General features: G+C 43.9%; 1 protein-coding gene and 1 non-coding gene across 2 annotated transcripts in view; one reads left to right on the forward strand and one right to left on the reverse strand.

The window, feature by feature from the left end:
• The window catches only part of SPAG16 (sperm associated antigen 16), an 822,373-nt gene that overhangs the window by 31,652 nt on the left and 763,912 nt on the right, over nucleotides 1-26,809 (reverse strand). The gene's annotated exons all lie outside the window — the stretch shown is intronic.
• LOC119931128 lies at nucleotides 5,774-5,911 on the forward strand. The gene has a single exon (XR_005451987.1). It is a non-coding gene; the product is annotated as a small nucleolar RNA SNORA7 (small nucleolar RNA).

The following is a 26,809-nucleotide window of genomic DNA, read 5'->3' on the forward strand; positions in this document are numbered from 1 at the left end:
GGGGATTAAAACTGTGAGCCCCCGTGGGACAACCTGATCACCTTGTAACCTCCCCAGGACTTAGAACAGTGCTTTGCACATAGTAAGCGCTTAACAAATACCATCATTATGATTATTATGTCTACCAGCTATTGTACTTTCCTATGAGCTTAGTACAGTCCTCTGCACACAGTAAGCACTCAATAAATAGTATTGATTGATTGATTGGAGTATTTATTGTTTACTCTGTGCCAAGCACTGTACTAAGTGCTGGGGTATATACAAGATAATCAGGTCACAGTTCCTGTCTCACATGGGACTCACAGCCTATTACGAGGGAGAACAGGTTATTGTAGTCCCACCAAGGCACAGAGAAGTTAAAGGGCTTAACTAGTATCACCCAGCAGGCAAGTGTTGGAGATGGGATTAATTCAAACCCAGGTCCCCTAACTCCCAGGCTCCTGTTCTTTCGCTAGGCTAAGTTGATTTCACCTGGATGAAATCTCAGGTTTCAGAATCGCAAACAATTCTAAATCAAGTACCAAGAGTCCTCTTTTGACCCAGAACACATACCAAGTGAATTCCAGTTTCCCTAATTTAGTTCTGGGATGGCTAAAGCATGGGCCTGCAAATCAGAAGGACCTGATTTCTGATCCTGTCTCTGCACTTGTCTGCTGCGTAACCTTGGGCAAGTCACTTAACTTCTCTGTGCCCCAGTTACTTCATCTATAAAATGGATAGACTTAGGTGGGACAGGGTCTGTGTCCAATCTGATTAACATAATAGTAATAATGATGGCATTTATTAAGAACTTACTATGTGCAAAGCACTGTTCTAAGCACTGGGGAGGTTACAAGGTGATCAGGTTGTCCCACAGTGGGCTCACATTCTTCATCCCCATTTTACAGATGAGGCAACTGAGGTCCAGAGAAGTTAAGTGACTCGCCCAAAGTCACACAGCTGACAAGTGGTGGAGCAGGGATTTGAACCCATGACCTCTGACTCCAAAGCCTGTGCTCTTTCCACTGAGCCATGCTGCTTCTCAACGTGCATCACAGTGCTTAGTACAGTGACTGGCACATAGTAAGAGCTTAACAAATACCATAAAAAAACTAAGCAAAGAAACTCAGAAGTACAGAGATTCTCAGCAAAGCAATTTTAAGAGTTTTACATGTCTTATTTTATTTTGTCAAATACTAAAACATCTTGGCTGTGCAATTGAGTCTAGTCTTCTAAATCAGTAGTTGGTATAAAGAAATTTCAGAATAAAGAATAGTTGTCCCATCCCTTGGTTTGTTGTGATCAGAGCTTACTTTCCCAACTTTTTAAGAAAGGATATGGCATTACTATATCTGATATAATGCTCCTTTTAGAATTTTTCTACCTGTGCAGCATTTGATTGGAGTCGTTTTGACAAATACTTAGCTCTGTGATTGAATTCAGCCTTTTGAATATTTCAAGTCTTAACTAAATCATGATCAAAGTAAGCCTGAGAAGAAACCAGAACTGCGAGATTTGGTAGAGTAGTTGTTTTTTAATTCAAGAAGCCAAGTTTATTTTTAGCTCTGAGAGAATATAAAATCACAACAATTAGATTTGGAAAAGAAAAACATGCACACCCATTCATGCCATTTTACAACTGGCAGATCTTCTCTTTAATGTTTAATGAGAAACTGCTAGAGGAAAACGGTTTTTGGATTTGAGCAGAGAACTTGGCAGGAGATTGCTTATTGACACCTAATTTTGATCATATGGGCAAACTGTAGTTCTATCTATAACCAATTAAATGAGAAAAGTACATTGATTCAAATGTCCATCACCAAAACCTGCCGGTCTCACCTCACATCGCCAAGATCTGCCCTTTCCTCTCCATCCAAACCACTACCTTGCTGGTTCAATCTCTCATCCTATCCTGACTAGATTACTGCATCAACCTCCTCTCTGATCTCCCATCCTCCTGTCTCTTCCCACTTCAGTCTATACTTCACGCTGCTGACTGTATCATCTTTGTGCAGAAACGCTTTGGGCATGTTACGCCCCTCCTCAAAAATCTCCAGTGGCTGCCTGTCAACCTACGCATCAAACAAAAACTCCTCACTCTTGGCTTCAAGGCTCTCCATCACCTCACCCCAATCTTACCTTACCCCCATCCTACCTCACCACCTTTCTCTCTTTCTACAGCCCAGCCCACACCCTCCGCTCCTCTGCCGGTAACTTCCTCACTGTACCTCGTTCTCGCCTGTCCTGCCGTCGACCCCCGGCCCACGTCCTCCCCCTGGCCTGGAATGCCCTCCCTCCACACATCCGCCAAGCTAGCTCTTTTCCTCCCTTCAAAGCCCTACTGAGAGCTCACCTCCTCCAGGAGGCCTTCCCAGACTGAGCCCCCTTTGTCATCTCCTCCTCCCCATCCCCCCCAGCCCTACCTCCTTCCCCGCCCCACAGCACCGGTATATATGTTTGTACAGATTTATTACTCCATTTAGTTTCCTTGTACATATTTACTATTCTATTTATTTTGTTAATGATGTACATTTAGCTTTAATTCTATTTGTTCTGATGACTTGACACCTGTCCACATGTTTTGTTTTGTTGTCTGTCTCCCCCTTCTAGACTGTGAGCCCGTTGTTGGGTAGGGACCATCTCTATATGTTGTCAACTTGTACTTCACAAGTTCTTAGTATGGTGCTCTGCACACAGTAAGCACTCAATAAATATGATTGAATGAATGAAATGTCCAAATGCCTTATATTTTTAGCTCCAACATATAATTATTCAACTATTAGGGAAAAAGATCCAGCACAGCCTGAAGACATGCAAATGTTTTAGAATGCTAAATCCAAGTCATCAGCACATGTTTGGTGCCATGTTGAAAATCTAGGACACCCCTAAAAGAAAAAAGAAAAACTGCACAGACCTGGGAGCACTATATTTCATTCCAGGACCATGTTATAGGAAAGAAATGTTAATCACCTGGCAATCTGGTGTATCTTTAAAACCAGATTAGGTTAGTATGATTGGCAGTTTTGTATCATCAATCAATCAATCAATCAATCGTATTTATTGAGTGCTTACTGTGTGCAGGGCACTGTACTAAGCGCTTGGGAAGTACAAGTTGGCAACATATAGAGTCAGTCCCTACCCAACAGCGGGCTCACAGTCTAGAAGGGGGAGACAGAGAACAAAACCAAACATATTAACAAAATAAAATAAATAGAATAGATATATACAAGTAAAATAAATAGAGCAATAAATATGTACAAACATATATACATATATACAGGTGTGGAGAAGGGAAGGAGGTAAGATGGTGGGGAGAGAGAGGGGGATGGGGGGAGAGGAAGGAGGGGGCTCAGTCTGGGAAGGCCTCCTGGAGGAGGGGAGCTCTCAGTAGGGCCTTGAAGGGAGGAAGAGAGCTAGCTTGACGGATGTGGGGAGGGAGGGCATTCCAGGCCAGGGGGATGACGTGGGCCAGGGCTTGTCAGCGGGACAGGCGAGAATGAGGCACGGTGAGGAGATTAGCGGCAGAGGAGCGGAGGGTGCGGGCTGGGTTGTAGAAGGAGAGAAGGGAGGTGAGGTAGGAGGACACGAGGTGATGGAGAGCCTTGAAGCCGAGGGTGAGGAGTTTCTGCCTGATGCACAGATTGATTGGTAGCCACTGGAGATTTTTGAGGAGGGGAGTAACATGCCCAAAGCGTTTCTGGACAAAGACAATCCGGACAGCAGCATGAAGTATGGACTGAAGTGGGGAGAGACATGAGGATGGAAGATCAGAGAGGAGGCTGATGCAGTAGTCCAGACAGGATAGGATGAGAGCTTGAACGAGCAAGGTAGCGGTTTGGATGGAGAGGAAAGGGTGGATCTTGGCAATGTTGCGGAGCTGAGACCGGCAGGTTTTGGTGACGGCTTGGATGTGAGGGGTGAATGAGAGAGCAGAGTTGAGGATGACACCAAGGTTGTGGGCCTGTGAGACGGGAAGGATGGTAGTGCCGTCAACAGAGATGGGAAAGTCAGGGAGAGGGCAGGGTTTGGGAGGGAAGACAAGGAGTTCAGTCTTGGACATGTTGAGTTTTAGGTGGTGGGCAGACATCCAGATGGAGATGTCCTGAAGGCAGGAGGAGATGCGAGCCTGGAGGGAGGGGGAGAGAGCAGGGGCAGAGCTGTAGATCTGGGTGTCATCAGCGTAGAGATGATAGTTGAAGCCGTGGGAGCGAATGAGGTCACCAAGGGAGTGAGTGTAGATCGAGAACAGAAGGGGAGCAAGAACTGAACCTTGGGGAACCCCCACCGTAAGGGGATGGGAAGGGGAGGAGGAGCCTGCAAAAGAGACTGAGAATGAATGACCGGAGAGGTAAGAGGAGAACCAGGAGAGGACGGAGTCTGTGAAGCCAAGGTTGGATAGCGTGTTGAGGAGAAGGGGGTGGACCACAGTGTCGAAGGCAGCTGAGAGGTCGAGGAGGATTAGGGCAGAGTAGGAGCCGTTGGATTTGGCAAGCAGGAGGTCATTGGTGACCTTTGAGAGGGCAGTTTCTGTGGAATGTAGGGGACGGAAGCCAGACTGGAGGGAGTCGAGGAGAGAGTTGGTGTTGAGGAATTCGAGGCAGCACATGTGGACGACTCGTTCAAGGAGTTGGAAAGGAATGAGAGGAGGGAGATGGGGTGATAACTAGAAGGTGAGGTGGGGTCAAGAGAGGGTTTTGTATCATGTCCCTAAACAACTTAGAGGAAAACCAATATAGAAAATGGTTTTGGGATTGTCTTCCCAGAGGAGAGTCAAAGCTGAGATTCTTCCTTTATCATAAGCATGTTATTGCCAACTGTGGCATCTCTATTAAGCTTGTTCTCTTACCTAAACATTCCTATTACTGCCATCTTCCAAGTTTGTCACTTCTACTGCTTTGACAGCACAAACACTACACTGTAAAATCTGTCAGTCCAGTTGATTTCCTACAGCTTCTGACACTTGCAGCTTTTTAATATCAAGCTGTCAGCACACCTAAGAGAAAAGCAGGTGCTTTTATGTTCAGAGCTGTTACTGTGACTACCATCAGGCATACTTTAATCATTAGCCTTTTAGAGCAATGGAATTCAAACTTTAATAACCTTAGAGTCCCAGGCTGAAAAAAGTGTTTGGCATAAATGTACCCCGGGATTAAGCTTGCACACTTTCCTGGGGCAATCAGTTAGAAAAAAATAAAAATAAAAAAGGTCATTTTTATAAGGTTAATGTCCTCTTTGCTTTTATGTTTATATGTTTTTAAATGCATATTTTGTTTCCCTTTCCTGGGCAAAAGACTCAGTGGTATTTACTTGAAAGTCAAGTTGGTTAGTGCTGAAATTTTCTACTAAAGGGTGCAATTGGTCAGTTAAGTAGCTCTTTGTGTTATTTTAGGTGTTGGCATACCATAAAATAATTACGTACCTTTCCTTTTTCTGCCAACACTTGATTTCAGTCACATTGCCCGGTATTTTTGAAAAAGAAGAAGTGTCATGACACTCTCTTTTACCACAAGACTGTAGTAACTTCTAGACCATAAACTTTGAAAGGGCATGGAGGCAACCGTTCCACATCTAGCAAGATTGCTTCCTTCTTTCAATGTGGCAAGTAAAAGCCCCTAAGTGATCCTAATGTACTTCTCAAGGGGGACGGTGGGGAGGAAGAATGTTTTCCTTTCCACTTCCCCTACACTTGTGGGTCCATTTTAGGGGTGAGGAAGAGGAAATGGAGGAGATAAAGAGGAAGTTGTGGGCAGGGATCATGTCTACCAACTCTATTGCACTCTCCCAAATGCTTAGTCACCTTTCAGAGTGGCACCTGGAGAGTTTCCAGTACTCTACCAGTCTTGGCTACAGAAGGGAGAGTCTAACAGAGGCATATCCATTTCTTTCCTAGCTTGGGCAGTGGCTAGAGAGTGGAAGGCAATCTGCTACAAGTCAAAACTCACCTGTTCTAGGTAACAGCGGCATGGGAGAGAGTCGATGACAGAGACTTGTTTACTGCGTGGAAGGAGGCAATGGTAAACTGCTTCTGAATTTCGACCAAGAAAATTCTATGGATACACTACCAGAACAATTACAGATGGAGTTGGGGCATTCTGGGAGAGATGTATCCATGGCATAGCTAAGGGTTCGACATGACTTGACAGCATAAGACAACAACAACAAAATTACTTAGTACAGTGCTCTGCATACAGCAAGCACTCCATAAAATACTACCGAAGTACTGTCATCTAGGTAATAACCAGCTTGGCTCTGTGAAGGTAAAATCTGATGAGGCTGATCTAGTTTCTATGGCTGAGTGATGGGCCTTGCTTAGATTGATGTCTGTCTATTTCATATATATATATATATATATATATATATATATATATATATATATACACACACACACACATACACACACACATATATATATATACACATATATGGTATTTGTTAAGCACTTACAATTTGCCAAGCATTTTATTAAGTGCTAGGGTAGATATAAACTAATCAGGTTTTTTGTCCATGTCCTACATGGGGCTCACAGGTATCTGAGGCACAGAGAAGTTAAGTGACTTGCCCAAGGTCCCACAACAAACAAGTGGTAGACACGCTGCTTCTCTCTCTTTCTCTCTCTCGATAATATAGAACAGGGCACACACAGTATCTTGACTTTAGATACTGAAGTATAAATTGGGAATATAAGGTTTAGATCCCAAAACCAGCCAGAGAAACCAACCGAACTTGAAGTGTCAGTGAACCAAAAGTCAATTTGATTGGTACTTTTCAGGAATAGGTCCCGGGCGCTACTATTTTAGAATTAGCTGGGAACAAGGAATAGATTAAGATGACTTCAAACCAAATGAGGTGATTCTTAGGCTCTTGAACAAAAGAACCACGGGGAATTGGAGAAATGGCCAGAGACAAGTAGGAAAAAAAAATCAAGTTCACTTGAAGAATGGTTCACTCAGAGAAGACAAACAAATGATACGAATCCATGATGGAGGATACCTGACTTGAAGTGTTGGGATATCACCTAATGAACAAGCAGCAATGTAGGGTCATGGTTAAACTACTGTGATCCTTGACTACAGAAACAGCATTCGGGATGTAGGCCCTGAGTCAGTCCTCTGGCAGCATAAGGCACTACTTATCAGGTACCAGTGAATGGGTCTGAGCCATAAAAAGTTAGAAGTTTGAGAATAATGAAAAAAGTGGTTCAGAGAAGGATTAGAAATAGAAAGATAATAATAATAATAATGATTATGGTATTTGTTAAGCACTTACTATGTGCCAAGCACTGCTCTAAGGGCTGAGGTAGATACCTGGTAATCAGGTTGTCTCACATGGGGTTCACAATCTTCATCCCCATTGTACAGATGAGGTAACTGAGGTACAGAGAAGTTAAGTGGCTTGCCCAAGGTCACATAGCAGACAAGTGGTGGAGCTGGGATAAGAACGCACGACCACTGACTCCCAAGCCCATGCTCTTTCCATTAAGCCACACTGCATTTCCTTATTGATGATTAAGATGATAAAGTGATAAGAAGGTAATACTTTTGATAATATCCATAGAGAAGCAGTGTGACTTAGTCGAAAGAGCATGGGCTTGGGAGTCAGAGGAGCAGAGGACATGGGTTCTAATCCCAGCTCTGCCACTTGTCTGCTGTGTGACCTTGGGCAAACCCCTTAACTTCTCTGTAAATCAATGACCTCATCAGGAAAATGGGGATTAAGACTGTGAGCCCCACGTGGGACAACCTGATTACCTTGTATCTACCCCAGCACTTAGAACAATGCTTGGCACAGAGTAAGCACTTAAAAAATATCAAAATTATCATTATTATTTATATTTATGTCTGTCTCCCCCTCTAGACTGTAAGCTCATTGTGGACAGTGAACTTGTCTGCCGACTCTGTTGTATTGTACTCTCTCAAGTGCTTAGTACAGTGCTCTGTGCCCAGTGAGTACTCAATAATTGAGTAAAGGACCTGGACTATGAATCCAGAGAAGAAGAGATGAAGGGGGACTAAGCAGCTAGTTTTCAAGAAGGTGAAATGCTAGTTCAAGTGGAAAGAGTCATTCGATGTGAGTCCTCGTCTCCACAAAGAGTAGAGTAAGAGGTAATGACATGAGCCATTTGTACAGGATGGCTTGGGGGCTGGAGAGGGGTGTGACTCCTGAGGGCAGGGGTTACACTAGGTGACACCTTGGGGTCCTTCTCAGATGCAAGACTGGAAATAGTGAGGCATAGTGGAAAGAGCACAGGCTTGGGAGTCAGAAGTGGGGAGTTTTAATCCTGAATCCACCACTTGCCTGCCTTGTGACCTGGGGCAAGCCGCTTAACATCTCCGTGCCTCGGTTGCTTCATCTGCAAAATGGGGATTAATAACCTGTTCTCCCTCCCCCTTGGCCTTGTAAGCCATCTGTTGAACAGGAACTGTGTTCAATCTGATTAACTTGTATCTACCTTAGCACTAAGAACAGTGCTTGACACATAGTGAGCACTTCACAAATACCATGAAGAAAAGCTGTTTTCTACCTTTCAGAGAATCACACCACTGGAATGGCAGGTGATTCCCAATTAGAGGAGGAAATGGGAAGGGAGAAGAGGAATCTACCCCTTGGGTATCCACAATGGCACCCAACATGTCCAGTCCTTGATATGAATGGGATTCAACATGGCAGATCTCCACAGTGACATCAGCTGTTTCTTCTGGCAGAGTTCCGTTTCTCTCCACTGCTGCCACCTGTTCTTGCACACTTATCTCTTCTAGAGTCATGAATACACAAAGGGAGAAAATTTGCATGGGCTAATGTCACCGACATTATGCAGAGTCTGCTGCGGAGAACAGAAAATGGCATGTTACAAAGGCATTTATTAAAATGCTACTGAAAAGCACGAAAGAGTCCAATAAAAACGCTACCCTTGGGAAATGAACCATGCCATTCTTTGTTCTAAGGGATGTTGGGAATTGAATTGACCTAATTCAACTTGGGTGGGTGAAATGTTTCACCAGGGAATTGAGAGTTGTTACAAAAAGTTGCTTTCTGGTGATATTTTACTGTCTGCCTCCCCCTTAGACTGTAAGCTCCTTGTGGGTAGGGATCACATCTACCAACTCTGTTGTGTTTTCCCAAGAGCTTAGTATGGAGCTCTGCAGCAACAGTAGTAAGCACTTAATGGGTGCAGAGCACTGTACCAAACACTAAAAAAGAATGCACAACTGCGAATTAGGCACAGTCACCAGCCTTTGGGAGCTCACAATCTAACAAATCTAACCATGTGCACACAGTAAGCCTCAATAAATGCCATCGATTGATTGATTCAGGGTACAAATTAGGAAGAGAAGGAAGTCTCATTTCAAATGTAGGAACAATATAAATGTTCCTAAATGTAGCTGTTTTAGAAGATTTGTTTATTCTATCAATTTGGTTGCAGAATCCTGTATGATTGAACTTTGATACCCCTTCTAAGTATTTCCTATTCACCATACAAGACTGACTATGGCAGGAGAAAGACTAATCAGCTGCCCTCCTTCAGTAAACCTCGGCTAATAAATAACTCCTGATATTCTGAAAAAAAATTGTGTTGAAATCTTTGAGGGAATAAATTTATGGACCACTTAACCTTCTGCCCAAGGAACAAATCCAAGTCATATGTGAATTATATGCCTCTGAGGAATAAGACCCAGCTTACACTGCCAAAAAGAAGCAGCGGAATACAGTGATTATCTGGATAATCCTGTAAAATTTCCATAGACCCGAAACTTAAGTTATAGAGACATTTTTAAAGTGCTCTTCAAAGTCCATGTAAATTTGCAGAAGAGATGAATTACTTTTCTTGAGGTTTTTTGAATAACTGCCTCAATTCATCATCACCAACAGCATTGACTGTGTATCTACTGTTTTCTGGACACTGTACTAGGTGTTTGGGAATACTCAATGGAAGTAAAAGATTCAACCCCTATCCTCACAGAGCTTTCAGTCCAGGTGGAGATATATAAGCACAAATTCTCAAATGTACAATGGATAGAAGAGAAACAGCATGGATCAAAATGATGAAAAGAATAACTCAGTGACAAACCTGATATTCATACTTAAATTGTGAGTTTCACGTGGGACAGGAACTGTGTCCGGCCTGATTAACTTGTATCTACCTCTGTGCTTGGTTGTTTAGAACAGTGCTTGGCACATAGCAAGTACTTAAAAATGTAATAATAATAATAGTACACACAATAAGGATAAAGGTAACTGTTGTAATGACTTGACCAAGAAGATAAGGGGGCTTAATCAGGGAAGGCTGATATAGAAGAGACATGTTTAGGAGGGTTGAGAAGTTTTCCTTCAAAAATATAATCCTAATGTAAATTTAAGGTTAGGTCTGCAGTCAATACCACGGACATCCTGAGTAGGTTCCAACTGATCACCCCACCTGCCCTCCAAAAATGCAAGAGGATACCAAGCTTCCTGAAGCCAGAGGGAGAATAGTGTGAAAATCTGAAGCAACGCTGTGAGAAATTTGAACCTTTAAGACCAAGCAAGGTAGATAGCCTAAGAGGGATAATGTCTGATCTGAACTGCTGAAGAAAGAAGTGTGGCCTACTGGAGAGAGAATGGGCCTGGGAGCCAGAAGGCTCTGGGTTTTAATCCTAAACCAATTACTTGCTGTGTGACCTTGGACAAATCACTTAACTTCTCTGTTTCCTCAACTGTAAAATGGGGATGCTTGTTCCTCCTCCTACGGAGTCTGTGAGCCCCATGTGGGATAGGGACTGTACCTGACCTAATTAACCTGTACCTAGCCCACTGCTTAGAACAGGGTTTGACAAATAGTGGGCACTTGAATACCTTAAACAAACTCAAAACTTCACTGGACCAAACATGTTATGTAGACTTACGGGCAATTATTGTAGGAATTACAAACTTTGTGTTTTCTCTGATGTCAGAGGTCCCAGGGCCTAGGACCAGAAATACTTGGTGTCAAGCACTGTTTTATGTGCTGGGTTATATAAAAGTTAATCAGGTTGGACACAGTTGGGGATCACATTCCCTATAGCAGGCAGAACAGGTACTGAATCCCCATTTTACAGTAGAGGAAATTGAGGCACAAACAAGTCGAGTGACTTGCCCGAGGTCACGCAGCAAGCATTTGGCAGAGCCGGATTAGAGAACCTGGGTTCTCTGACTCTCAGGCCCGTGCTCTTTCCACTAGGCTAGGGTGCTTCCCCAATCGCAAGATATGCAGTGTGTGACAGACTCCAATTCATGTTGTTCATTCAGAAAGATTATCCTTGCTGTTGGCTGCATTGGCTATTTCTGGCACCTGGGGGTACTTCTGAGTTTGCCTCTTGGTATAACAATCTTTAAGTCCCTAAGCATCTAGAAAGTCACCCCACCCCCTCTCCTCCTCCTTATGTGCCTTTCTTTATTCCCAGTTTCTTCCCCTTTGGGTAATTTATTTGTGTTGCTCCCACGCCAGAGTAGAAACTCTAAGTTTTGTGTGAAATTGATGTCATGTTAGTACCATAATCTGATTACCATTTCCAGATAGATGCTGGCTGCTATAGCCCAGTTACCTACTGCTCTACTTTGTCTAAACGTGCTAGTGTGGTGGCTGGCCAGCAGAATCAGAGCTGGCATACAATTCTGGCTCTCTAATGGGCCTCAATTCTTTATAAACTCGTTGTGGGCAGAGAATGTGTCATTCATTCATTCGATCGCGTTTATTGAGCACTTACTGTGTGCTGAGCACTATACTAAGTGCTTGAAAAGTACAATGAAGCAATAAAGAGGGACAATCCCTGTCCTAGAGGGGGTGGAGACAGACATCAAAACAAGTAAACATCAATGTATAAATATATATATATGTATAATATATAAAAGGCATCAATATAAATGATATGATAATTATATGATGTCATATGTATAAAAGGCATCAATATAAATGAATAGAATGATAGATATGTGCACATCAAAAGAGTAAAGAGGCATCAATAAAAATAAATAGAATTATAGATATACACATATATATGTAAGTGCTGTGGGGTGGGGAAAGGGAGGAAAAACAACAGGAACAAATCAAGGTGACGCGGAAGGCTGGGGGAGCTAAGAAAAAGGGGGCTTAGTCTGGGAAGGCCTCTCAGAGGAGATGTGCCTTCAATAGGGCTTTGAAGGGATTTGTTTGGCGGATTTGAGGAGGGAGGGTGTTCCAAGCCAGAGGTAGGACTTGGGCCAGGGTTTGACAGCAAGACAGGTGAGATTGAGGCACAGTGAGAAGGTTAGCACCAGAGGAGTGAAGTGTGTAGGCTGGGATGTAGAAGGAGAGAAGGGAGGTAAGTTAAGAAGGGGAAAGGTGAGGGAGAGCTTTGAAGCCAATAGTGAGGAGTTTTTGTTTGATATGGAGGTTGACAGGCAACCAATGGAGATTTTTGAGTAAGGGCGGGGTGACATGCCCTGAAAGTTTCTGTAGAAAGATAATTCGGGCAGCAGAGTGAAGTACGGACTGAAGTGGGGAGAGGCAGGAGGTTGGGAGGTCAGAAAGGAGGCTGGTGCAGTAATCCAGCTGGGACAGGATGAGGAACTGTACTAACACGGTAGAGGCTTGGATGCAGAGGAAAGGGTGGATCTTGGAGATGTTGTGAAGGTGACTCTGGCAGGCTTTGGTGAGGATTGGATTGTGTGGGGTGAATGAGAAAGTGGAGTCAAGGATGACACCAATGCTGTGGGCTTGTGAGACGGGAAGGATGATTGTGCCACCCACAGTGATGGGAATGTTCCAGAGAGGACAGGGTTTCAGAGGGAAGATAAGGAGCTCAGTAATGGACATGTTGAGTTTTAAGAGGTGGGAGGACAGAGATGCAGAGATGCTCTGAAGGCAGGAGGAGATGCAACTCCAGAGGAAGGGAGAGAGAACAGGGAAGGAGATGTAGATTTGAGTGGCATCTGCATAGAGATAATAGTTGAAGCCATGGGAGCAAATGAGTTCTCCAAGGGAGTGAATGTTGATGGAGAATAGAAGGGGACCAAGAACTGACCCCTGAGGGACCCCTACAGTGAGGGGATAGAAGGGGAAGGAGGAGCCCATGAAGGAGACTGACAATGAATGGTCAGAGAGATAACCAGAGAACAAGGAGAACATGGAGTCAGTGAAGCTTAGGTTCGATAACATATTGATAAGGCCATGGTCCACAGTATCAAAGGCAGCTGAGGGGTAGGGAAGGATTAGGATGGAGTAGGAGCCATTGGATTTGGCAAGAAGTAAGTCATTGGTGACCTTTGAGAGGGCAGTTTCAGTGGAGTGAAGGGGGCGGAAGTCTGATTGGAGGAGGTCCAGGAGAGAGTTGGAGGAGAGGAATTCGAGGCAGCTAGTCTAGATGACTCACTCAAGAGTTTGGAGAGGAAGGGAAGTAGGGAGATGGGATGAAAACTGGAGGGGGCTGTGGGGTCAAGGGAGGGTTTTTTAGGATGGGGGAGACATGGGCATGTTTTGAAGGCAGTGGGGAAGAAGCCATTGGAGAGTGAGCGGTTGCAAGTGGTAGCTAAGGAGGGAAGAGGCGAGAGTTTTTATAAGGTGCAAAGTATTGTACTCTCTCAAGTGCTTAGTACAGTGCTCTGCACATAGTAAGTACTCAATAAATGATTGAATTAATTTTGCTTTCGTATGTGGTACAGGCTATGGCTTAGTGGAAAGAGCACAGGCTTGGGAGTCAGAGGCCATGGGTTCTAATCCCGGCTCCACCACTTGTCAGCTGTGTGACTTTGGGCAAGTCACTTAAGTCTCTGTCGCTCAATTACCTCATCTGTAAAATGGGGATTAAGACTGTGAGCCCCACCTGAGACAACCTGATAACCTGGTATTTACCCCAGTTCTTAGAACAGTGTTTGGCACATAGTAAGCGCTCAACAAATGCCATCATTATTATTATTATTATCATTATTACATAACTTTGGCATTAAGTTAATTGTTAATTCATAGCATTTTGCTGATTCTTGCTAAGCAATTCAAAATCTTTTTGTGGGTCTTCATATGTGTAAGCTTCCTGAGCACAGTCGTTAACATAAAGTGTTTTTTATGCAGAGAAGCAGCGTGGCTCAGTGGAAAGAGCACGGGCTTGGGAGTCGGAGGTCATGGGGTCTAATCCCAACTCTGCCTCTTGTCAGCTGTGTGACTTTGGGCTAGTCACTTAACTTCTTTGTGCCTCAATTACCTCATCTGTAAAATGGGGATTGAGACTGTGAGCCCCACGTGGGACAACCTGATCACCTTGTATCCCCACAGCGCTTAGAACAGTGCTTCACACATAGTAAGCGCTTAACAAATACCATCATCATCATTATTATTATTATGCCTGATTCAAGGGCTTTGAATGGTGCTTGTAGCTTGTTGAGTTAGGAGAGTTTCCTGGAGGACTGGAATTGTGTTCTAACATCAGAGTCCAGGTTCATCATTGTATACTGAAGAATGGCAATGTAGAATAAATGAAATTATACTAGACCGGTGAAACTATGCTTATCTCTCTTGATAACATTAAAAAGATTTAGTTTTGAGATAAGAGGCTGGAGAAGCAGCATGGTCTAGTGGAGAGAACTCAGGCCTAGGAGTCAGAGAACCTGGGTGCTAATCCTGGCTCCTTGTGGGGTGATCTTGGACAAGTCACTTAACTTCATTGTGCCGCAGTTCCCTCATATGCAAAATGGGGATTCAATACCTGTTCTCCCTGTTCCTTAGAAGAGGCCCATATGAGATCTGATTATCTTGCATCTTTCCCAGTGCTTAGTACAATGTTTGGCACATTATTATTATTATATTATATTTTAATAATAATATAATTATTATATCATCCCAGAGTAGACTTTCCACTGCCTATGCTGATGACTCCCAAATTTACCTCATGAACCCCAACCTCTCTCCTGTTCTATTATCTCACACTGATTTTCTATGATATTTATAGTCAAGCACTGTTCTAAATGCTGGGGTACATATAACAATCAGGATGGATGAAATCTCCATCCCATCTGGGGCTCCCAGTCTAAGTAGGAGGGCGAACAGATATTTAATCCCCAGTTTTACAGATGAGGAAATTGAGAGACAGAGAAGTAAGTGACTTTCCCAAGGTCACACAGTAGTTAAGTAGCACTGCTAGTATTAGAACCCAGATCTTCTGACTTTCAAGCCTGGGCTCTTTCCTCTAAGCCATGCAGCTTCTCACTTGTTCCTGTCTCTAGGACATTTCCCCATTGATGTCCCTTCAGCTTCTAAAATTAATATGTCTATAACTGAACTTCTCATCTGCCCTGCTTTTAACACATTCCTCTTCCCAACTTCCCCAGCTCTGTAGGCAATATCATTTTCCTCCCGGTAACAGAGAAGCAGTATGGCCTAGTGAAAGACCCTGGACTTGGGAGTCAGAGGATTTTAGTTAAAATTTTTGCTCCACCATTTCTCTGGGTGTATGATCTTGGGCAAGTCACTTAACTTCTCTGTTCCTCAGTTCCCTCATCTGCAGAATGGGAATTCAATGCCTGTTCTTCCTCCTACTTAGACTGTGAGCCCCATGGGGGGCCTGATTATCTTGTATCTACCCCAACACTTAGTATATTGCTTGGCACATAATATAATAATAATAATGGCATTTATTAAGTGCTTATTATGTGCAAAGCACTGTTCTAAGTGCTGGAGAGGTTACAAGGTGATCAGGTTGTCCCACAGGGGGATCACAGTCTTAATCCCCCGTTTCCAGATGAGGTAACTGAGGCACAGAGAAGTTAAGTGACTTGCCCAAAGTCACACAGCTGACAATTGGCAGAGCTGGGATTTGAACCCCTGACCTCTGACTCCAAAGCCTGTGCTCTTTCCACTGAGCCATGCTGGTTCCCCACATTTGACAAGTACCACAATTAATTAACCTTGGTATCATCTTCAACTTCTTACTCTCTTTCAACTCTTTCATTCAGCCTGTTGCTAAATCCCACCAGTCCATTATCCACATTATTTCTTAGCTCTGCTTCTTTCTACCCAATTGTCTAAACCCCTGGTTTAAGTTCTTGTCATTCCCCATTAGGGTTTAAGGACCTTCTGGGCAGGGAACATTTAATTTCTTGGTTTTGTACTTCCCAGGTGCCTAGTTCAGTGCATTGCAACCAGTGGGTGCTCAATAAGTAATAATAATGATGACATATATTAAGCGCTTACTATGTGCAAAGCACTGTTCTAAGCGCTTGGGAGGTTACAAGGTGATCAGGCTGTCCCAGGGGGTCTCACAGTCTTAATCCCCATTTTACAGACGAGGTAACTGAGGCACAAAGAAGTGAAGTGACTTGTCCTAAGTCACACAGCTGACAATTGGCAGAGCTGGGATTTGAACCCATGACCTCTGACTCCAAAGCCTGTGCTCTTTCCACTGAGCCACGCTGCTTCTCTAAGTATTATAACTATTATTACTACCAGTAAGGGAGAAGCATCTATCCAGTCAACTCTCACCCTGTTGGGTAGTCGGCTTGGGGGTAGTGGGAGAGGAAGCATAAAGTGGGAAGTTTCTTTGACTTCCGAGACCAAATGCTGGGGCCAGTGATTTTGCACAGCTGAAAATCAATTCCTTCTGCTGATGATTGGAGAGGTTGGACTAAGATGGAACTCCCAGAAGGTTTTTCTATTTACATCTCTCCACTCTTCAAAAACCTCCAATGGGCATCCATTCCGTGCACATCAAGAAAAAGCTCCAGACTATTGGCTCCAAGGTTCTCAACCAACTTTCTCTTTCTTACATACTCTGTGTCAATCAATCAATGGTATTTATTGAGTGCTTACTCTGTGCATAGTAGTGTACTAAGTGTTACGGAGAGAGCAATACTACAGAGTTAGCAGACATGTTCCCCTGCTCACGTGAGCTTACAATCTAGATGGGGAGACAGACATGAATGTAAATAAAACATCTGTAAATATGTAATTGAAAGAAATGTACGTAAGTGCTGTGGGTTCGAAGGTGGGGCAAATATCAAATGCCCAAAGTTCACAGATCCAAGTGCATAGATGATGCAGAAGTAAGAGGGGTCCAGGGAAAAGAGGGATATATCTGGGAAGGCATGTTGGAGGAAATGTACCATGTGTCAAGCACTGTTCTAAGCTCTGGGGTAGATACAGTACAATCAGATTGGACACAGGCCCTATCCCACACGAGGCTCAGAGTCTAAGTAGGAGGAATCCCCTGACCTTGGCTTCACAGACTCCGTCCTCTCCTGGTTCTCCTCTTATCTCTCCGGTCATTCATTCTCAGTCTCTTTTGCAGGCTCCTCCTCCCCCTCCCATCCTCTTACTGTGGGGGTTCCCCAAGGTTCAGTGCTTGGTCCCCTTCTGTTCTCGATCTACACGCACTCCCTTGGTGACCTCATTTGCTCCCACGGCTTCAACTATCATCTCTACGCTGATGACACCCAGATCTACATCTCTGCCCCAGCTCTCTCCCCCTCTCTCCAGGCTCGCATCTCCTCCTGCCTTCAGGACATCTCCATCTGGATGTCTGCCCGCCACCTAAAACTCAACATGTCCAAGACTGAACTCCTTGTCTTCCCTCCCAAACCCTGCCCTCTCCCTGACTTTCCCATCTCTGTTGACGGCACTACCATCCTTCCCGTCTCACAAGCCCGCAACCTTGGTGTCATCCTCAACTCCGCTCTCTCATTCACCCCTCACATCCAAGCCGTCACCAAAACCTGCCGGTCTCAGCTCTGCAACACTGCCAAGATCCGCCTTTTCCTCTCCATCCATACCGCTACCCTGCTCATTCAAGCTCTCATCCTATCCCGTCTGGACTACTGCATCAGCCTTCTCTCTGATCTCCCAGCCTCGTGTCTCTCCCCACTTCAATCCATACTTCATGCTGCTGCCCGGATTATCTTTGTCCAGAAACACTCTGGGCATATTACTCCCCTCCTCAAAAATCTCCAGTGGCTACCAATCCATCTGCGCATCAGGCAGAAACTTTTCTCCCTGGGCTTCAAGGCTGTCCATCACCTCGTCCCCTCCTACCTCACCTCCCTTCTCTCCTTCTACAGCCCAGCCTGCACCCTCCGCTCCTCTGCTGCTAATCTCCTCATCGTACCTCGTTCTCGCCTGTCCCGCCATCGACCCCCGGCCCACGTCATCCCCCGGGCCTGGAATGCCCTCCCTCTGCCCATCCGCCAAGCTAGCTCTCTTTCTCCCTTCAAGGCCCTACTGAGAGCTCACTTCCTCCAGGAGGCCTTCCCAGACTGAGCCCCCTCCTTCCTCTCCCCGTCGTCCCCCTCTCCATCCCCCCATCTTACCTCCTTCCGTTCCCCACAGCACCTGTATATATGTATATACGTTTGTACATATTTATTACTCTATTTATTTATTTATTTATTTTACTTGTACATATCTATTCTATTTATTTTATTTTGTTAGTATGTTTGGTTTTGTTCTCTGTCTCCCCCTTTTAGACTGTGAGCCCACTGTTGGGTAGGGACTGTCTCTATATGTTGCCAACCTGTACTTCCCAAGAGCTTAGTACAGTGCTCTGCACACAGTAAGCACTCAATAAATATGATTGATGATGATTTTACAGGTGTGGAAACTAGAGCACAGAGAAATTAAGTGACTTGTCCATCTAGTGTTTTTCTCTACTTCTCTCTATCTGTGAGCTACACTCATCCAAAGTGAATCTTCTCACTGTCCCTTTTACCTCTTCCACCTTGGATCTATGCTCATATTTCCCAATAGTAAGAATAATTGTGGAATTTATTGAGTGTCTATTCTGCACTAAGCACTTTACTAAGTGCTGCGGTAGGCACAATATATTGAGATCATTCCCCCTGCCTGCATCTCCCTCCACCTTTCAAATTAGCCAGACCACAACTCTCCCCGCTTTCTTTGTCAAAGAGGGTGGGATACACTGCTTTGTTCAAGAGGGTGGGATCCTCTGCCTTACTGTCCCGAGGTGACCCTGGGGTACCAGCCATCTCAAGGTCAAAAGCTATCTTGTGACCACCTGAGCCAGCAGGCGGAACTCGGAAGTGAGGGTGGGATACCGCCCCCACGACCAAACCTGCTAGATTGATAACCCAAGTTGGGAATACAGAAGGTGTCCCTCACCCCTGTGCCAATCAAATTAGGTATGGAGGAGGGGGGAGGGCAGAGATTGGATAGACTGAGGCCGGAAGCTGGAATGGCCATGCGGCACAGGCAATAAATACCTGTCGCCTCTGACCTTCGGGGTCAGAACACCAGGACACACAGCAGCAGCAGCAGCAGCCCACGTGTCTCTCTCTGCCCAGAAGGCCAGATGCCCGCTCTGCAACTAGAACCAACACACTGAGGCAAGGGCCGCGGGATGGGTGAGTGCCTCCTGGGTGGGACCCAGGTACCCCGCTGCTGATGGGAATCATGAGTGGATTCCTCCCACATAGGGAGAGCACATGGTGAGAGCTAGCCGCCCACCATATGCGCGGGTAATAGAATGAATTCTTCCCATTTGGGAAGGTAAGTGGATTCTTCCCGAGTGGGAAGTGCACATGGGTGAGAACTAGCCGCCACACCCACGTGCGATTAAGGTACGATTGTGCTCCTCCCATGTAGGGAAGCTCTAATATTGCTAATTGATTATATTCCTCCCGAAAGGGAAGTTCAATCCATTGCGCCTAAACAATTACATACATTCAATTCGCCTCATGGAATAAATTTTCTATAAAACTCAGGCTTTCTGTCCCCGGCTTCTCTCTCTCTCTCTCTCTCTCTCGCCTCGCCGATCACTGACACTTACCCAATAGTGTGGGATTCACAAACCTTGCCCAACCGGGTAGGATCCACTGGGCATGCCCAACAGACTGGGATCCAATGACACTGTCCAATGTGTATGGGATCCACTGGACCAGCCCAAAAAGGGTGGGATCAATTTACCTTATGCAACCGAGAGGGATACACTGGTCTTTTGTCCCAGAGGGCCCTCACCCAATTAGGGGTGGGAGAGACAGAGAGGCACAGTCTAGAGGCTACAGAGGAAACCGTCCAGTGGGGGATGTGTTGTAGCTGAAAGTGGAAAATGTAAAGTATCTGCTTCCAGCCTCCCCAGGCAGAAGCAGAGCCAGGTTGAACAGGTACTGGAGAGAGGAGCACAATGTCTCGGAGCCCATCAGGGGACAGGTCAGGGATCTTATCCCAATGTTCTACGTTCCGAGGTGTGGGCAGACTTCTATGAGACATCACATGTAGTGAGGATACTGGAAAGATATTGCCCAGAACAGGAAGGGATGGCAATTTTTTCCCCAGTTCAGGGTGGTCAAATGCCAGAACCTGACCCTCAGCACATATGATCATCATCATCATCATAATAATGGTATTTGTTAAGCACTTACTATATGCCAAGCACTGTTATAAGCATTGGAGTAGATACACGGTAATCAGATTGTCCCACACGGGGCTCACAGTCTTAATCCCCATTTTACAGATGAGGGAACTGGGGCACAGAGAAGTTAAGTGACTTGCCCAAGGTCATGCAGCAGACAAGTGGCGTGGGAAGGATTAGAACCCATGACCTCTGATTCCCAAGCCCAGGCTCTTTCCATTAAGCCATATTGATTCTACAGTCAATATATGGCTGTCTATATGGACTCACAACTAAGTGTTGTATGTGTTCGAATCGACATATATTGTCTACTCTTTTAGTACTTTTTTTACATTTATCCATGTTTCAATCATTTGTTCATAGCAGTTGTATCTCCCGTTATCCTTCTAACAGGAAACAGCATGGCCTAGTGGAGAGAGCACAGGTTTGGGAGTGAGAGGACCTGAGCTCCTACCTCAGATCTGTCAAATCTTTGCTGTGTGACCTTGGGCAACTCATTTAACTTCTCTGTGCCTCATTTTCCTCAGCTGTAAAATGGGGATTCAATCCCTGTTCTCTCTTCTACCTAGACTGTGAGCCCCAGGCATCCCAGCCAGCACACTTTGCTCCTCTGGTGCTAACCTTCTCAATGTGCTTTGATCTCACCTGTCCCACCATCGACCCCTGGCCCACATCCTACCTCTGGCCTGGAATGCCCTCCCTCCTCAAATTCTCCAAACAATCACTCTTCTCCCCTTCAAAGCCCTAATGAAGGTGCACCTCCTCCAAGAGATCTCCCCAGACTAAGCCCCCTTTTTCCTCAGCTTTCCCTCCTTTCCACGTCACCTCAACTCACTCCCTTTGCTCTCCCTCCCCTCCCCAGCACTTTTCTATATATGTCTATATCTATAATTCTATTTATTTATATTGATGCCTGTTAACTTGTTTTGATGTGGATATATTGATAATTCTATTTATTTATATTGATGCCTGTTTACTTGTTTTGATGTCTGTGTCCCCACTTCTAGACTGTAAGCCCAGTGTGGACAGGGATTGTCTCTCTTAATTGCTGAACTGCACTTTCCAAACAGTACTGTGCTCTGCACTGTAAGTGCTCAATAAATATGAATGAATGAATGAATGTGGAACAGGGATTGTGTCCAATCTAATTAACATTTATTTACCCCAGTTCATAGAACTGTGTTCAACATACAGTAAGTACTTAACAAGTACTATAAAAAAAAAAACACCTTTGAAGGTCACCTCTCAGATGGTGGGGTCAAAGCCAAAGTGGTTAGCTTTTGAACAGACCTGGCTAAAAATATTGGCATGAGAATTGCCAAGGTAGAGAGGCCCTAAAAGACTACAAAGCAGATGATACAAAAGGGGTTGGCTTTGCCTATCAGATGCTATTGGAGCTTTTTAGGGGAAGTTTAGCTTCCCAGCTTCCCTGAAGAGGTCCATTCCCTCTGGGCAGGGTGAAGGTGAAAATTTCCTCAGAGGGAATTTAGTAAAAAAGATTCACTATTTGTCTAATGTGCTGTTAAGTAAGTTTGGTATCGATGGGGAATATCCCTGCTAATTCTATTGAACTGTACTCTCCCAAGCACTAAGTACAGTGCTCTGCACATAGTAAGCACACAATAAATACCACTGATTAATTCTGATCCTGCTTGTGGCTTTTTGGAACATGGTCTGAAAAAGAATTCCACTGTGAAGTGTTTCTATCTGCTAGAGTGAAGGTGAACTCATTTGGTGTTATATCAGTCAAAATCTTTTCCCTTCCACTTCCCCAAAGCAAAGCCTTAGTTGGTGTTAGCTTTCAAGAACATGAAGAGTAGTTGCTGGGAATTAGGCAATCAGGCCTTTCATTTGTAGTTTAAATCTCTGTGACTAAATATATCTTCTAGACCTCAGCCTTTACATAGAAGTGCTCACAGTGGGCCTTCACGGAGCTAAAAACTCCTATCCCACATTTCCCTTTCTTTGCTCTGAATCTAGGAGAGTGAATTTTAGACCTAGTTTGGTGTATGCAGATAAATGGCCACAGACTCAGTATCATAAGGTAAAAGTTTCTAAGTCTATAAACCAGTTGTATCCTCCTAACTGTAAACAGTTTTGTCTCTCTGTCTTCCCTGTTAGACTGTAAGCTTCATGAGGTCAAGGATCTTGATTTTACCTGTTGGAATTATTTCAAGGGCTGAGTGCAGTGCTCGGTAAACAGCAGACAATAAATTCTATTGATTGATTAACTGTCTTGATAAAATGTCTTAACATAACTAGACTGGTTTAGTGGCTTTCAGGGCCCCAGTTCTACTGATGATGTAAGTTACTTAATAAAATCTGTGAATACAGACTAGAAGTCTTGAAGTTGACTTTGGCCCGTCTCTTGAAGGAATGAATCAATTAAACAATCAGTGATATTTATTGAGTCCTTACTGTGTGGAAAGCATTGCATGAAGCATTTGGAAAAGTACAATATGTTAGAGTTGGTAGAAAAGGAGCTTACAGGGGAAGAGAGACATAAAAATAAATCACAGGTAGGGAAAATAGTAGAGTATAAGGATATATACCTAAGTTCTGTGGGGCTGGGGTGAATATCAAAGTGCTTAAGAGGTATGTTGCCAAGTGCAAAGGTGAAGAGAACCAGCATGACTTCATGGAAAAAGCACAGGCTTGTGAGTCAGAAGACGTGGGTTCTAATCCCAGCTCCACCATCTGTCTGCTGTGTGACATTGGGTAAGCCATTTAACTTCTCTGAGCTTCAGTTACCTCATCTGGAAAATGGGGATTAAGACTGTGAGCCACACGTGGGACAACCTGATTACCTTGTACCTACCCCAGCATTTAGAACAGTGCTTGGCACAGAGTAAGCACTTAACAAATACTATAAAATAACAATAACTTAAAAAGCCAGCTTTTTTGAACTCTTGCGGCACCTAAGTATGTACTTTCTGGCCATCTGATGTTCCATGACACAGTGGTCATTTCCTTGATATTCTGTAACTTTTTATGGAGTTTCAGCACTGCATACTTAAAGCCTATCCGTTGTCATAGTGATCTGGGTTTGAGTGAAGCAGGTCATTTTGAAGGCATCCTTTTTAGCCCTATCCCCATTTTGGAGGATGAGTGAGCTCCTGAATAGAATTGCAGACACCCGGGGCACTGATGAATGGTGCCACAGTCAAATTGAAAGCTCTGTTCCTTGTGTTTTGAGCAGAACAATATCATGGCTGCTGACCAGGGAACAATCTTAATAAAGAGGCTGTAGGACAGGCAGCCCTCCTCCCACCCCCAGCCCCCCACCCACGTACATGCCTTATCTCGAGTCGCAGCTCCCAAAGTGCTCAGTGCCTTGGATGGGATTTAAATTAATCTCCTACTATACATTAATGTATATACTGAGTAGGGGCCTGACTTCTTGGGGCCACTGCCATTAAGCTTTCCAGTGTTCACGAAAATAAAAGCAAGTCACTTTTAATCTCTGTGCCATGTTACTGGAAATGTATGAGGCATAAGTGGATCATGCAGACAATGTCATTCTAAGGAACCTTAGGTGGTGGTGGTGATAAAATGGACACCCAGGGGATGCAAGAGGAAACTAATGTCCCACTTTCATTATTCACAAAAATTGCCATAATGCATTCTTCTCTGGAAAATTGTAAGGGTGAAAAGAAGGCTGGAATAAGGCTGGAAAAGGGGACAGAACACTGATGGCCTCACTCAATGGACTTCAATACCTGCTTCTTGCTCACCTGACATGCTGCTGTGCTCACCTTACATAACATAGTGCTCAACTCAATCAGTGACATTTGCTGAACCCTGATTTTAGTCATAGTCATAATAGAATTTATCAAGTGCTTACTGTGTGCAAAGCACTGGACTAAGTGCTGAAAGAAAATACACCAGTGTAAAATTAATCATGGTCTGTGTTCAGAGCACTGTACTAAGTTCTTGGGAGAGTACAAAAAAATATGTAGGCTTGAGATCTATCTTCTAAGACCTTGAACCTAGGGACTTGAAAATAAATTACAAGTAGGGGAAGTAATCAAATATAAGGCTTGTCTAACATTGTGCTGCGGGGGTGGGAGGTGGGGTGAATTACCTAAGTGCTTATGGGGTACAGACTCAAATACAGAGGGACCAGTGCTCATATTAGTTTGTGATTTCTATCCCTAGGTGCTGTGAAAAATGTCTCCAGTACAATATGAGCACCTCTAAATTCTACTAATTTCCAACGTTAACCTAGCCTTTTAAGCTGTGATTTCTTAGGAAATAAATGCTTGCAATGGTTGTGCTATTTTTTCATTAAAGAATAAACTTGGGTTTATACCCTTGGTGTTTACAGCATATTAAAACTCTTACTCATTATTAACAGCTCTTGCCCATCCTGAAGCAATCCCCCGAGAACATATATTAAATTAAATTATAGGGAATGTTCACTAGATCTTTCCCTAAACCTCCCCAGCCCCAACATAAAACTACCACTGGCTACTTGGGGAGAGGTGGTAAGGCAGGCTGTAGTCCCTAAATAAATGAATGATTTATGCTGGGCAACTTTTCAAGGCCTCCACCAGAGAAACGTAGAAGGCAGATGTCATGGTTCTGAACGTTAATGATGTCGTCTGATGATGCTATTTACAGAATCTATTTCTACCATTACATGTACTCTCATTTTCAAAACATATTAAACATTTCCAGGTAGTATTATTGTAGGTTTCAGGATGAATTCAAGAGTTAGATAGCTGAGGTATTGCAGATTCCAAAATTGGCAATCCAATTTATCAGCTAATTTCTCCAGCACTTAGAACAGTGCTCCAGCGCTTACAACAGTGCTTTGCACATAGTAAAACATATGCACATATAAAACTTTTCACATAGTCCTCAAAAATCTCCAGTGGCTACCAATCAACCTACGCATCAGGCAGAAACTCCTCACCCTGGGCTTCAAGGCTCTCCATCACCTCGCCCCCTCCTACCTCACCTCCCTTCTCTCCTTCTCCAGCCCAGCACGCACCCTCTGCTCCTCTGCCGCTAATCTCTTCACCGTGCCTCGTTCTCGCCTGTCCAGCTGTCGACCCCCGGTCCACGTCATCCCCAGGGCCTGGAATGCCCTCCCTCCCCACATTCGCCAAGCTAGCTCTCTTCCTCCCTTCAAGGCCCTACTGAGAGCTCACCTCCTCCAGGAGGCCTTCCCAGACTGAGCCCCCTCCTTCCTCTCCCCCTCCCCCCGTCTCCATCCCCCCTGCCTTACCTCCTTCCCTTCCCCACAGCACCTGTATATATGTACATATGTTTGTACGTATTTATTACTCTATTTATTTATTTATTTTACTTGTACATATTCTATTTATTTCATTTTGTTAAATAATACTATTGAATTTATGTATTTATTACTCTATTTATTTTATTTGTACACATTTATTCTATTTATTTTATTTTGTTAATATGGTTTGTTTTGTTGTCTGTCTCCCCCTTCTAGACTGTGAGCCCGCTGTTGGGTAGGGACCGTCTCTATATGTTGCCAACTTGTACTTCCCAAGTACTTAGTACAGTGCTCTCCACACAGTAAGTGCTCAATAAATACGACTGAATGAATGAATGAATAGTAAGTGCTTAATAAATGCTATCATTATTATTATTATTATTATTATTATTATTATTATTATTATTATTATTTTCACTTGAATTGTTTAAATCTGGCTTCAGAATACCATTCGCTATACGGCATTTATAGCTGCACATTGTATCAGCTCTAATGGAGTCAGCATGAAGTCCAGTGCAAGGGAAATATGCTACTTGATACAGAAGCTAAATTATCATAATGGAATAGTGATTAACAGAGGACTCTAATGATTAAGAGGGAATCCTCTTAATTTAGCTGCTCCAAGAAACAATGATTTTACCAAGTTGTTACTTCTAGATTTGCAAGAGCAAGATTTTGATTAATATTTATAGCCCATTTGAAATACATTTCAGTTATGGGTGGCTTGCAGATCTTACTCCCCTACAGTAAAATTTCAGGCTTGCTTCCAACAGGGCATAGAGGGAAATAGATGATGTCGACGGAATGCTTTTATGTGTGAAAGATACGTGACAATTTATTCTCCAAGAGGATAGGTCAATTGGTAAAATTTCTTTTTGAACTTGTTCTACTTCCTTGTGAGATAAAGTTTGGTGTCAGATTAATATAATGTGGGAGTGTTTCAGTTATTTTGTGGTTTTTAAAAAAATTCTAGGCTAATCTCAACCTCCCTGCCGGAGGTAGTTTGCAATTGATTCCTGCATGTTCCATTTTGAAGTCCATGTTCTATTATGCCATCATCTTAAGAAATAATAATGATAATGGTAGTATTCATTAAGCACTGTACTAAGCACTGAGGTAGACACAAGACAATCTCTTTGGACACAGTCCCTATCCTACATGGGGCCCACACGCTAAGTAGGAGGGAATAAGACTTACTCCCGATTTTACAGATGAGGAAATCAAGGCCCAGAGAAGTTAAGTGACT

This window comes from Tachyglossus aculeatus, chromosome 7, assembly GCF_015852505.1.
Source record: "Tachyglossus aculeatus isolate mTacAcu1 chromosome 7, mTacAcu1.pri, whole genome shotgun sequence".
Lineage (NCBI taxonomy): Eukaryota > Metazoa > Chordata > Mammalia > Monotremata > Tachyglossidae > Tachyglossus > Tachyglossus aculeatus.